At 49.8% G+C, this 12,303-nt stretch overlaps 1 long non-coding RNA gene across 1 annotated transcript in view; it reads left to right on the top strand.

The window, feature by feature from the left end:
- Positions 1-9,143: 9,143 nt before the first annotated feature.
- LOC115947919 overlaps positions 9,144-12,303 on the top strand; it is a 6,118-nt gene continuing 2,958 nt past the window's right edge. Inside the window, exon 1 of the long non-coding RNA XR_004081774.1 lies at positions 9,144-9,214. This is a non-coding gene — a long non-coding RNA (uncharacterized LOC115947919). The remainder of the gene's footprint in view (positions 9,215-12,303) is intronic.

Below are 12,303 nucleotides of genomic sequence, written 5' to 3'. Positions count from 1 at the left end.
CACCCTTTGGTAAGGAGGAACATCATAACCCAGTTAAAGGGCAGGATGCTCCAAGCTTTCAATGCATATTTATGCTGTCTATTTTAAGTATCTACTTTCAGATCTTTCTATATGGTCAGTGAAAAAAAATAAAAAAAAATCCCCATCTCTGGAAGGTGACTCATGGCACCTAAAATAGACTCCTCTTCTCAGACATCCTCTCTGTGCACTAATTATAGCAGGAGGCTGGAGATGTTTAGCACAGTTTCAGCACGTGAAGGTTGATGCTGCAGGAGGGAGCAGCAATACCCACTTTGCTGGCAGAGGGTGCCTGCAGTGAGTTGTGTGCAGGTTATCTGCAGCTCTGGTTTATGGTCTCCCTGCCCTGTTTCCCTTTGCTCCACAGAAGGGTGCTGAAGCCCACACAGGCACTCCCAGGCCTGTCCAGGCCGATGATCTGCTCTGTTTCTGGCAATGCTGAGCATTGTGGAGGGAGTGTGGTCACAATTCCCACCCAGGCCATGCTGGGACTGCTGCAGGATGCTGTGGGAAGTGGGATGAGATGGCTGCATCTCCCTCAGACAGGTCTCTGGACAGGAAACCCACTGTGGTCTCCCCTTGTGTCACAGCCAGGTTGGCTCTGAGAAGGGCACAGAACCACAGGAACATGTGGGATGTATCCCAAGGCTTGGGGCTGCCATTCCCTGGCTTTTCTGCTGATGGAAAAGGAGCAAAACTGTGACTGTGGGTGAGCAGGGGGTGGATTTGCCCCACCCTGCTCATCCTTCAGAGCAGGGCTGCCAGGGCTCAGAGTGGCACAGCCTGGAGTTTCTCCCTCCCCTCACCCTCACTTTGCATAGCCACCTTTGGAGCCACGGTTGGAAATTAAGCCCAGAGTTGGCCATTTGTAAACCAAGCTGACAGGAAATTGCTGGCTTTGTGCTGAAGAAGTCATTACCTTAAGCTTTATTGCCGTGTGCAGAGTTTACTTGTGACAAAGTAAATGTGCAGAGATGTCTGTAAATAGGGCTGGGATATTGCAGCGTTAACAGCTCCTGGTGAGCCATCAATCAGCAGAGCAGTGTGGAAGGAACCATCACCAGCCACTGCTGCAGACACAGAGCCTCTCCCACACTCTGCACATCCCTGGCTGGGCAAAGCTCCCTTCTCCTCTGGGTTTCAGAGGAGGCTTTGCAGCCTTGATGTGTCATGGGAGAATCACAGAATGAGCAGGCTGGAAGAGACCTTCAGGACCATCGAGTCCAACCCATGCCCTAAACACCTTAACTAAACACATTAACTAACATGATGCCACTGGTGAACAGAGGGCACTGGGCACTGCTGAAGGACCCACCTGGAAGAGCAGGAGGTGTGATCTTCCTCTGCCCCTTTGGCTGGAACAGCAGAGCTGGTGGGAGAGCCTGGTTTGGGGTTTTGGTTCTGTCCATTAATGTTATGGCTGTGAAAGGGAGCCAGCTTTGTTTCAGTAATGCCAACATAAATCTCATTTAAAATAAATGAGGCAGGGAGATGCACCACTCATGCTGCTTGAGCTGCAGAAGCTGTGCTGGGGGGGAAAGAGATGTATTGAAAATAAGCTGGTGTCTGTGTGACTGGTGTGTGTCTAAATGATCTTGGTGGTGCCTTGAAGAGCATCTCCCCTCGTGCTGCTGTCCCCTGTCACTGGTGAGGAGCTGCTGGCAAGCAGGCAGCTCTGGCTGTGGGGTGGCTGAGTTCTCCTCCAGCCCACAGAGCTCTGGCAAGTGGGAAATGTGGGTTTCTGGCTTATCTGTGTTTTCTCAGGGTGGCCGACAGCCTGCCTTAGTTGTCTGAGCACTTCAGGATGTCTGGAACTTTTTATGTGCTTCTTCCCTCAGAGTCAGCCCCCTACTCCTTATCCTGTTTTGATTTTTGCCAAAATTGTGGCAGCCCAGTGCAAGCCACACATTTCTGGTCTTTTCTGGGTTCTGCCACTTGTGGGAGTGATAAAGTCAGACAGGGAATAAAACCTCATCACTTGGGGGGTCACCAGAGGGGCAGCCTGGAGGAATTTTCCAGGCCCTGGCTGTGCAGGGCTGGATTGCAGCAGTGAGCAGAGCCCTGTGTTTGCTGTTGATGGCACTGCTTCCTCTGGGGCTGCACAGCTGTCCTGGGGCTCCTGCAGGTGCTGCAGCTTGGGGTGGTGTGGGAAAGGGAGATTTCAGATTTCCTCCCTCTCAGTCTCACTGTCACAGCCTGTGCCCTGCAGTGCCCAGAAGCTGGGAGGTTTGGTTTGGGTTAATAAACCTGGGTTTGCCCATGATGAAATCCTGACCTGATGTGGGGCTGCTCCCACCCCTTGGGCAGGAGGGGAACACACAGAGCTGTGCCCTCTGCTGCTCCCAGCCTTGGCAGTGCCCATGGCCCTGTGTGGTGCTGAGGAAAGGGTTCAGGGGTTCATTCCCCCCTCTGGCAGTGCCCATGGCCCTGTCTGGTGCTGAGGAAAGGGTTCAGGGGTTCATTCCCCCCTCTGGCAGTGCCCATGGCCCTGTCTGGTGCTGAGGAAAGGGTTCAGGGGTTCATTCCCCCCTCTGGCAGTGCCCATGGCCCTGTCTGGTGCTGAGGAAAGGGTTCAGGGGTTCATTCCCCCCTCTGGCAGTGCCCATGGCCCTGTCTGGTGCTGAGGAAAGGGTTCAGGGGTTCATTCCCCCCTCTGGCAGTGCCCATGGCCCTGTGTGGTGCTGGGGAAGGGGTTCATTCCTCACTCACTCTCCAGCTGCCCTTTTTCTGCAGGGCAGTCCCTTTGGCACGCAGAGGGAAGGGCACCCAGCTGTAACTCAGGGCTGATTCCTGCATCCCAGGGCTCTGGGAGCAGGGCTGCTCCTACAGCCTTTGGCACCTGCCTCTGGCTGGGGAGTGAGCCATGCAGAACTTGGCCCAGGGTGTGCAAATTCCCTGCTGACACAGAAGTGTTGTCCTGGGGTATGTGATGGCAGGAGCTGCTGGGGAGCCTCCCTATCACACTCTTTAAATCAGAAAATGCTTACCTTTCCCTTCCAAAACTCAGCTCTGTGGGAATAACTATCCTAATGTTACACACTTGAAACTGCAGTTATATCATTAAAACAGAACTCACCCACCCAACAGAGCTGTTTTTTCAAATTTGAGTGCTCAAACTTCAACTGATTCTTACCAAATCTGCCTGGAGAATAACCCTGGTGCTCTGTGGCTGCTGTGTGAAACCAGTTTGCTCTGGGGTGGTGTGTCTGGGCTGCTGAGGAGGTCAGGAAAACTGTTCCCAGGGTTGGGGTCTGAGTGATCTGCACAGACTCCTTCCCTTGAGGAAAACCTAGTGCTGATTCTCAAGGCTGAGCTCACGTTGCAGCCTTTTGTTCAGTTGAGGTTACTCATAACATCTCTCTCCTTTACGTGGATGTTTATTTTTGCAAACCTTTGAGGAACTGAATTGTCTCTGAGGCTGTTATCTCTCTGTCAAATTTGGCTGAAATTGCTCAATGAGTTCAAAGTTGTTGAGGGAGACACAGCCAGTGTGAATGTATGAGCCATAGGAAATCAGACTGACAGGCTGAAATGAGAAACACTTTAAAACTGTCAAAACAAAAACTCTTCCCAGTGGTCTGGCCTGACTTGTCCAGATTATTGGTTCCTAAAGCATCACAGGATCCTGCCAGCTACCTCCAAGCCTGAGGAGCTTCTGAGAGCCCCACTGTGGAAAGCACAGCATTAACTCTGCTGCCAGCAGAAAGGACCCTCGGGATTAGCAAGAGATTTGCCACCAGCTTGTCTTGTGGCCTCTCGAGTCTGGGGAGTGGAAGCCCACACAAGATGCACATCTGTACCATCACCAACCACCCCGAGAGGTGATGGCACACCAGGCTCACCTGATTTGTGTTTCCTTTTGCCAATGACTTTGATTGAAAAGGGATCTGACACCAGTTAATTAGATGTAGGGGCAGGTTAGACAAATAGTTGCAATAATGAATCTGCATTTCCTGGTGCCTGCTGCTGCTCCAGGAATGCTGTCACAGCCCTTCACAGGATGGTTAATCTTTCAGCAAGTGCTTTGAGCGTTTTGTGCAGGGAGCTATGCACCATCTAAAAGAATGAATGACCCTGTTTCTCTTCCCTATCGTGGCTATCAACCAGAGCTGTCTTTGGCAGAGCTTCTAGGCTGATTTCTGGTTCAACATTAGAGGCAGAATTCATCTGTCCAAACGTAGACATCTAATTGTGAATGTCTACATCTGAGTTACTTGTCTAGACTCTTGTTTATAGGAAAGAAATGGGCACCCCAAGGACATGAGTCATGGTATGCTAGAGTAAATGTCTAAAATAGGTCAGATGAATCATTCTGTAAATGGGCCCTTTTCTCTGCTGTGACTGTAAAGGGAGCCCAGAGTCATCATCGGGGGGACAGAGATGCCTCTGCAGTACAGAGATGCATCCCAGCTCAGATACATTTCTGGGTATGCACAGTCAGCTGCTCTGATGTTTGCACGTTGTCCTGACATCCTCTGTCCTCTTCTTCTTGCTCTTCCCTTTATAAATTTACCTGAGGCTGAGATGCCATTTTATCCTTGTAGCTCCTACTGCAGGACAACTCCCAAGCACCTGCTTTTCCTTCCTCAGGGTCATCAGAGTGGAGTCACCTTTGTTCCAAACCTGTGTCTGGGCCTGGAGCTCTGCTTTATCCTCTGGTGAATCCCTCCTGTCCAAAGGCACTGAAGCACAGCTGGGGATCTGCTTTCCCTGCAGTCAGTAGTTCCCTGTTCAGACCATCCACAAGAGCCCCCTGCACACATCTCAGGTGCCCTTGTGTTCTCCAGGCCAGCACAACCTGCTGTGATTTACTCAAAATTTCCTTAAACTTCTGGTAAGCTGACAGAGTCCCTTCCTAGGTTGTGATTATTGCCTTTTTCCATGTGTGTTGTATCTGCTTTGGGTGGGCACTGCCACCTGAGAGGGACTCTCAGCAGCTCAGTGCCATCCCTGCTGAGAAGAATTGCCAGAACTGATGGTGTTGGTGCACAGTCTCTGCTGGGGGGTCAGGGTATCAGCCTCAAGCTCCTTCACAGATTTATTCCCATTTTATTTCTGTTTGCTGAACAAAAGAAATGTATAATACTTAAAAATCCTTCCAAATAGGCTTGGAGCCTAGTTCTAGATGTAGTGTTATTTTAACAAAACCAGTGCTGTGCTGATAAATGGGATAGTGGGAGGAGGGAAAGAAACTATTTATAACACACAGTGCAGGAGATGAGGGAGGGAAGAAAACTGAAGAGTGCAGATAAGATTTTTGCTGCAGGTGTTTTCTCAAGTTTTGGCTTGGAGACAAAGGGAAACCCACAGACCATCCAGATAAGCCCATTAGGTTAGCTGAGCACTATTTCATTACTCAGTAGTGTTATCTAGGCCCTCTGGCCTCAACAAAATCCCAGCTTTATTCTTTCCTCAAATACTATTTTATTAAAAAATCCTCTCTGTGTGAGAGGACTTTTAAAAAAGCCTATTTTAAAAAATACATTAGAACATGGGAACTTTCAAATGCTGGCAAGCTGCACCCTTGTGTGAATGTGAATAGGACACAATGTGCCTGCTGTCTCTTGCCTCTGTGCTCCTGAGGCTTTCCTTTTCTTTTCTCAGCTGGGACCAAGCCCTGCATCCACAGGTTTGGCTTTGACCAGGTGGGATTCAGCATCTGGAGCTGATGGGGGCGGAGGGATGTGGGACCAGATCAGGGTGCTGTGAATGTTTGTGCAGCACCAGGGGTGCTGTGAATGTTTGTGAGGAGAGGAGAAGTTGTCCTCTCCTCCGGACCTGAGCAATGAGGAGGTTGTGAGGCAGCACCCACCACTCTGGGAAGCAGCTGGGACTGGGAGCTGGGGAGTGAGGGGCACAGCCCTTCTGAGAGGGTTGGCTGAGTGTTTTACAGGGGAACCCAGCAGACCTGTCTGGCAGGGAAGTTAAATTATGTCCCAAAATACACATCCTGCTGAGGACAGGGCATGCAGGAGCACCTGCTGGAGGTGAACGCCGATGGAACGTGCAAACTGGAACCACAGTGAGCCTCACTCTGCTCTGAGCCATTCCCCACTCGGAAATTCCAGGCCCCAGCAGCCTCTCTCTGTGCTCTGCAGAGCGTGGGCCATTTGGAGGTGGCTCTGTGGCAGGAGGTGCCCCAGGAGGCTGCTCCCTTCTCAGCATCTCTGCTGGCAGTAAACAGAGCAGGGGTGACTCAGAGGTGCTTTCCCTGCCACCACAGAGCTCCCACATCACACCAGGCAGTAATGAGTGAATCTCCTTGAGGGTGCTCGGTGCCTGAGGAGTGGCCAGGTCCTGTCTGGTTCCCAGTGGACTGGCACCTGTGACAGCTAGGGTGTAGAAAGGGCTGTCCTGACACTCTGACCACACAGGCTGACCTTTGTTTCAGTCCTGCCCACTGGAAGGTCATTCCTTCCACTGGATAATGATGCCTGTGAGGACAGAACCTCTCTGCTCTTACATTCCACCCCTCTTTGACTAACTCAGCTCTTCTGAAGCCTCACAGTCCCTCTGTGTTTTCTTCTCATATCCAGAGTTAACCTCACAACTAAAGCTCAGCAAATCTCTTTAAATCCACTTGTTCCTGGAAGCTTTCCCCCGCAATGATACCTGTGTGTGCCATTGTCCTGCAAATACCAAGTTAGGGATTTTCCCTGAGCTAAAAGATGTCATAACTAAAACCAAAGCAGATGGTAGAATGGGGTTGAGGTAATATTATGGAGATTTTCCCAAGGTGTCATGTATTTTCTGCAATTATGGAGCACTCAAATGGCTCACATGAGGAGGCTACAAACCCTCCATCTTAGGAAGGTTTCTAAAAAGGGTGAACATGTGTCAGGGATGACTTTGTTACCCAGACTTTCCCTGGGGAAGGAGATGAACTGTGTGGTTTTGTGAGGTCTAGTCCCAGGAAAGCCAACCAAGAAACTTGCCAGATGCTGAAAGTGCTTGTAAGGTTTAGCAACGGAGAGGAAATGTTCAAAGAAAAAAATGTATCTCAGATTCAGAGCTGCTTTCTCAGCAGTACTGCTGAGTTTGATTAGAACAAATCCTGCCACATTTGGCATTTGAAATGCTTGAGTAACAAATGATACCTACTTCTCAGGGCAGGAGGAAATCAGAGTGCAGAAGAAATCAGCCTCCTTGGGGCAGAGCACGTGGGAGTTTGCTTTGTATTGTCTGACCCACACTGGGGCCAAGTACAAACAACACTTGAAATTTGCTCCCAGCATTTAGATATTTCTTAAAAACAAAAATGATATTAGATGGGGAGCAGTGGCTGGGCTCAGTCTGATCCCAGGGTAATTTGCATCAAATGGTTCCCAATTCTTTCATTAATATTGTTCTCCTGCCTCGCCTGTGTGTGCTGCTCATTTCCTCTGCTGGAGGAGTGAGCAGCACATGGCAGCGGAAGCTGGAGGAATGTTACAAACAATCCCTGTTTGGGCTGATAAAGGCATCCTCAGGAAGCTTGCAAGTTGTAGGAGTCTGTCATTTTGCTGGGCTGGGGAGAGGAATGGAAAAAAAAATATATGCACAAAAAAGGCATTTCCCCATTTGATGCAATTTCCATAATATTCTAGTACTCATTCTACTTTTGCACAATGTGAGGCAGAGATCCAGCTCTCCTCACCCAGGTCTGCTGGTGCTTTCAAGAGGGATGCAGGACTTGCAGTCTCCTCCTTCTGTGGCCTCCAGCTGTGGGAAGCTGACCTGGAGTGAAGTGGGGGCAGAGGAAGCTGCTGCAGCTGCTGTAACCTTATTTTCCACACGGTTCTGTTTGCCCAAAACAGGTGCCACACTATCAGAAGGATGTCCTTTCTGAACTTCTGACATTATTTCACAGGCACAGACCAGCGTGGTCAGTGAAGTCACATCCTGGAGCGTCACGTTGTGCACCACAGCCACGTGCTGCCACACCAGGAAGCCACCAGTGGGGATCTCCATCCAGCCCCTCTAGTGCCAGACCCTCAGAGGGCAGGCTGCACTGTCAGGTGAGTGGTTTTCACCGAGGCCCTGGTGCCAGGCAGGTCCCTTGCTGGGTGCCAAACCCTCAGAGGGCAGGGCAGTGTCAGGGTGAGTGGTTTTTACACAGTTGACCAGTCCAGGCAGGTTTCTCACTGGGTGCCAGCCCCGCAGAGGACAGGGCAGTGCCAGGGTGAGTGGTTTTCACCCAGCCCAAGCACTGTGAGCAGCAGTGCCCCCCGTGCAGCTGCACCATCAGAAATCCCCACCGTACCATGGCACACTGAGGTCAGGGCACTGCCAGAGCAGAGCTTTGAACATGAAATGCTCTGTTTGTACACAGCAGTGGCACTGTGCCAGGATGAATCCAAGATGATTCCATCTCCAGCAGCAGAAAACATTTCCCTCTGCTCGTCAGCGCGGTGATGCTGTGCTGGGACAGCGGGCTGGGCTCTGGGCTGTGCTGGTGTCACATCTGTCACTGCAGTGCCTCTCTGGCTGAGACATCACCGGGGTCCCCGAGCTCCCACTGGCACTTGGGGAACATGCACAGCAGTCTCCAGTGGCCACAGGGCTCACCTCAGCCTCCCCCGTCACCCGAGCGAGACAAAGGCGATTGGGAGGCAGAGAGGAAAATAACAAACTGTTGACCACATCGTAAATCCAAAGACGTGGCAGCAACAGGGCTTTGCTCATTCATGCAGGAAATATTGTAAATGAAACTGGAGTGTTTGGATACAGCGGCTGCTGAGAAGGAAATCTCTTTTGGTAGCTTGCACCTGCTAGATGCAAAGAAAAGAAAGGGACTGGATTTCTTAATTTTGGAGGAATCTATTTTTTTCTTCAAAAGACAGCATATTTATAACTCTAGAAAAACTGCAAAACTAGTGTATTAAAAAAAATCCTACAAGAAGAAGAAACTGATTTCTGGAACTGATCAGAGGAAAGCTCTTAATCTTTGCTCCTCTTTTACAGAATTGCTGCCTGGACACCTATGTCTCTATGGACCCAGGACCTAATGCTTTTCCAGTCCATACTGAATGGAAAACTGTCAGGAAAGGATCTTAATTTATTCTCTTTTCTTGATTAAAAAAAATAGTAAAAGACAAAGATATTCAGATCCATTGTTCTCCTCTTCTCAGTGCTTTTCAGGTGACAGGAGAAAGTGAAGACTGTCGTGATCCCTGAACCAGGCATTTCACAATAGCAGTCCTCAGACAGGACTCAGGTGGGTCCAGAGGTGCAGAGATATGAGCTGCTGATCTCCTTACAAATCAGTCCCCTTGCTTTGTGATGTGAACATGTAGCAGAGGGAATCTTACTCCACCTGTAGCTCACAGGCCTTGGGGTTTTAAAGTAGCAGCAGAAACAAGTTCCAAGAAAGGCCCTGGAAGCACTTACAGAATCCCCTGAGATGCCACCCTGACTCAGACAAAGCTTTGGTCCCCAAAGAGGATTGAGAAGCTTTAAGTTTAAAGAAAAAACCCAAACAAGGAACCGGATCAGGTTTTATTAGAATAAAACCAGGGATGTTAAACTTTGCAAGTGGAGCAAATGCAAAGCAGCTCTTTGCACCTTCCCTGCCCACAGGGGAATCTTTGCTCCCAGAATTGGATCCTCTGTGACCATCTGAGCTGCAACAGAGAGCTCCTGGTGGGAAAGGGGCACCATGATGGCACACTTAGGATAGGGTGCCTGGAAACCTGGCAGGAAACCTCCTCTTCAGACTGGCATGTGTCAGGCAGCAGCAAAAGAAGGGAAATGAGCATCCAGCTTTGGCTGCTGTGGCTGCAGGTGAGCCAGCCAGGTACAATGGTCGTGTCCCTGCCTCAGCCTCTGTCCCCTTGCCTCTCTCCTGGCACCAAGGTCTCACAGATGCCTCCAGCACTGCCTCTGTGTTTCAGATACCTATTTGTTAATAAGGCTAGAAGCTTTGAAAGCTTTGAAAGGTCCTGTCTGACTTAATCCCTATTGATCACAGAGCCTTGATGTGAAGGAATTTTAAATTTCCAGCTGCTGACTGTTTAACAACTTCTGACTTCAAAAGCTCTAGGAGCCTTCTCCTTTTAAATACACTTTCCGCTTAAGGAAAATATAGTCAGCCCCTCATTAATGTGTACTTCTCCCATAATTACACAAGTGTTTGTAGTGCAAACGCTCTGCTCTGTGCCATGTGCACATCCCTCATCCAGGAAATCAATAGGCAATATGCAACATCCATTTCTGATCTTTATAGAAGTCATTTGCCACAAGGGCAACTTTTACTCAGTTAGACAATGTAGATGTAAAATAGATGATCTTTAAAAACAGCCCAGGGTCCCCCAGTGACCCAGGGCATCTTTCCCAGTCCCACCTTGGCAGCTGGGAGGGCACCGCTGCTCCAGGCCAGTGGCACTTCCTCCCTCCCAGCTGGAGCTGCCTGGGGGCTGGGAGCTGCCAGAGGGGCCTCTCCAGCACTGAGCGTGACAGTCTGAGTTACAGCTCTGAGTCAGGGAGCATGAAGGGACCTGGAAATGATTATGGAGCATACGGGGGAGCCTGAGCAGTGGAGAGGCTGCAGAAACCATGCTGATCCCTGGGGAGCTCAAACCATATAATTTACACAGGTCTATGCCTGAACTTACCTCTACAGTCATGCTCTTGAAAAAGAGTTTTCTTAAAAGAGAGGGGATACATAAATCTCTGGGGCTGAAAGAGCAGCAGAGCAGAGCCAGGTTTATAGGCAGAGATTTGCATGCTTTCAAATTCACACAGCCTTCTTGTGTGCTGCATGGCTGGGATGGAGGCAGTGAGGGGCTGGAAAATCTGTCAGCTCTGTCCTGCACTGGTTTGAGCTCTGTGTGAGTGCAGGGACCACAGGGTGAGGTGATGCTCCATGGAAATTGATGTGAGCAGGTGTTAGTGCCTGCAGGAGACAGAGCTATTCTAGATGTAAATGCTTGGGGGAGCTTTGTGAAGGTTCTTGCATAAAACTGAGACTTGATACTTCTGAGGGTTTTGGGGTTTTTCTGGTTTTGTCAAAAAAGAAAAGGAAAAATTCTCCCTTCCTCATGGCTCCCCTTCCCAGACCACTAGGGCAGCTGAAGAAAGTGAACTAAACATACATGCAAAGCACAATCTGCACCTTCCAGCTTCTGAAACTGGTGGAGCAGGGTCCCAGACACAACAGCTTTCTTCACTGGCCAGTTCTGACTCACCCTCCTTCTGCAGAAGCCATGAGACATAGTGAAACCCCGTGGTCTCAAACTGTTTACAAAATGTACAGGAAGGCACTAGTCCAACCAACTTAATGCTGGCTTTTGGCACTGAGACACACTCAGTTGTGCAGCCCGAGACAGAAAACCAGACTCTGTGGGTGGACTGGGAAGCTGCACCAGCCCTGGGCATGACAGGGAGCTCCAGCAAGCCCAAATTGCACTTTGCTCTGAGGTTGGCAGAGAGGACTGTCACTGAGCTGATATTCAGTTTTCTCCCTCTGATTATGTTATTTTCAGCTCTGTGTGGCCAAAAGGCAGTGGCACAGAGTCCAGAGGGCCTTCATCCCTGAAGCTGAATGCTGTGGTTCAGCATGAAATGATTGCTGCACTGGATTTCAAAGCTGCAGAACTGGGAGAAACCTTCTGGAGTGACACTCTGGATTGTGCCCTCAGTGTACAGGGGACAGAGAGCTCTAACACTCATCCTTGGCTGGCAGCTCAGTGCCAGGCCCTGCAGGGACCTGCAGGCTGTTTGTGTGTGTGCACCCCCGTGCAGCAGCCATGCACAGCTCCTGCACTGCTGCCCAGCAGCTCTGCCCTCAAGGTCAAGTGTGCTTCTATCATGCAGCATTTTAATCTCCTTTGGATATCTTTCAAAACCTGAGCTGGATGAAACTTTTGACAGGTAGTGAATAACAGGAGCATTATTAATTTATGTCAGATGGGACTGAAGCGTTTCTTGTTTATCCTTCCAAAATGGTAAATGAAAAAATGGACTTTGACCTTGGTTTTGGTTTGTGCTGTAGATCCCCAAAGAAGAAAAGATCTCTGTAGTAAGTGTCTTATTAACAGAAAGCATCTGCAGCAGGAAGAACAATGTGTTCTGGCCCAAACTTGCAGCTGTGGCCACCAGCTGTGACAGCCCTCTTGCTCCAGCTTTGTCTTTCCTGCATTATTTCAGAGGTAGCTTTAAAGAACTGAGAGGAGAGCCCAGGAGAGGCTGGTTTAGAAACAACCTGCTGCAATCTACAGAAAAACTTCTGGGTCTGTGAAGGGCTCCAGCAGCCCCGGGGATAACCTGACACTTGGCTCCAGGGCCCTTGCAGGGGAGCCAGGGAAT

The sequence above is a fragment of the Geospiza fortis genome, unplaced genomic scaffold (genome assembly GCF_000277835.1).
Source record: "Geospiza fortis unplaced genomic scaffold, GeoFor_1.0 scaffold408, whole genome shotgun sequence".
Taxonomy (NCBI): Eukaryota; Metazoa; Chordata; class Aves; order Passeriformes; family Thraupidae; genus Geospiza; species Geospiza fortis.
The sequence above is the reverse complement of the archived record's forward strand: the minus strand, read 5'-3'. Positions and strand labels throughout refer to the sequence as shown.